The sequence below is a fragment of the Orycteropus afer genome, unplaced genomic scaffold (assembly GCF_000298275.1).
Source record: "Orycteropus afer afer isolate SDZICR_OR568_19922 unplaced genomic scaffold, OryAfe1.0 scaffold00689, whole genome shotgun sequence".
NCBI classification, from domain to species: domain Eukaryota; kingdom Metazoa; phylum Chordata; class Mammalia; order Tubulidentata; family Orycteropodidae; genus Orycteropus; species Orycteropus afer.
In genome coordinates, this window is record NW_006922276.1 from 319,462 (window position 1) to 321,426 (window position 1,965).

Consider the following 1,965-nt stretch of genomic DNA (forward strand, 5'->3'; position numbering starts at 1 on the left):
GAGTAAATTCATGCCTCTCAACATATCTGTAAAATGTTCAGCTCTTTGTTTTCGTCAAATAATCTTTTTGGCATTGATCCTCTTTTAATGAGGCTCCAGTAATCTAGGTTGTCCCATAGGTCTCTAAACCCCCGTTTAATTCTTCTAATCGTTTTCCTCCCTGTTCCTCACATCACCTTCACTTTGGTCTGTGTTCAAGTCCCTGACTCATCTTTGTCATCCTCCTCCTGCCATTTAGTATCCACTGATTCCTTTTATTTCAGTTATTGCATTTTTATTTTCATTTCTAAAATTTCCACTTGTTTCTTTCCTTTTCTGTTAATAATTGAATCTTCATTTTAAAGTCTCTTCTGCCAGTTTAGCGCTGTCCACCAACTAGGGGAGCAGAAAACACTTGTTTCTGGTTATAGTTGACAATTCCATGCTGGGAACTTGTATTTCTCCATTCATTTGAAGACTGGTTGCCTTTGCTTCATGGCATTTGGTTATAAAATCTGCTTTTTATAAAGGGTTGGTCAACTCCATGTTGATTGTCTTCCCTTTGATGTCGATTTGTTTCCTGGTTCTTTGAATGACGAGTGATTTTGGGTTGTATCCTGTACAGTTTGAATACTGTAAGACACTGGGTGTTACAATCTTCTGAAGAATGTGGAGCTGTGTTTGTTGACTGGTATTTTTTTTTTTTCCCCAGCAGGTTATCAGCTTGATTACATTTTGACTCCATTTTCCAACTTGCATCTGAAATATGTAGTCTCAGTATCAGTTCCATTTTCAAAGCCTAAGCCAGTCAGGAGCTCTGGTGGCACACTCACTAAAGTATTCAGCTGCTAACCAAAAGGTCAGCAGTTCAAATCCATCAAGCACTTCACGAAAGAAAGGTGAGGTGAGTCGGCTTCCGTAAGAGTCACAGCATCGAAACCCTGTGGGGCCGTTCTACTCGATCCTGTGGGGTCGCTGTGTGTCAGATCAACTCAGTGGCAGCGGGTGGTGATGGTGTGCGATCTGTCGTTGTGGATTACTTGAAAGCACTCTGCAAGGTATGAGATTAGCACCACTTCACTCCCATTTACTTCCTCTTAAAACTTTCAATAGACATATTTTGGGGACCTCATTACTCTGTTCTTATCTCAAATTTTATGTTTTTTGATGTCTATTTTTAAAATGGTCTTTGCTTCATTATAGGGTTTTATCTTCTCACTTTGTAAATTGTTCATCAGCTATCCTGTTAGAGAATTAAACTTTTGACTCTTTATTCAATTACTAAACTTTTATCTTTAAAACTGTCCTCATGCCTGCTTCCTCTCTGAATCTCTCTCCTTCTATCATGGATATCGCTCTCTCCTTTAACTGAGTTAGAGTCTCTTTCCCATGATCTCTGCTGTCTCTGCAGCCTTGAGTGAGAAAGCCCCTCATCACTGAACGGGTAAGTGTACTTTCTCTGACATTCTATGAGCTCACACACTTTGTCAGTTTCTCACTGTGATCATCATTTGCACAAGTTAGCATCCTTATTTTCCTGAAGCCCCAACAGAAGACCGTCCTCAAGTTGCTTTTAACCCCTAATTGTCCATGTTCCGGGCTCAATGTTCCACTCAGGGTCTGGCAGTGCGTGTATTAGTTGAAACTGACCGACACGTATGTGGGATAGACACTGATCGCTTGCCCGACTGAAGGAGTATTTTTTACCCATACACTAGGGAAGGCAGAAAAATTCTGGCCAAGACTCCAGGCCACTGAGCAGAGAAACTACAGTTCTCATTCATTAACAGGAAGCAGGTTCACAGACCCCAGCTTCAAGTCGGGAGTCCACTATCATCACCCCTGTGGCTTCACCCCATCTCCACGGAGACCTAGTGACTGCGTCCTGTGACCACCAGAGACCACCCATAGAGGCCCCTTCTCACTCCAGTGGATTCACTATTTTACTGGATCTTTCATGACTCGCACTTGTCTTGACTTGGTATT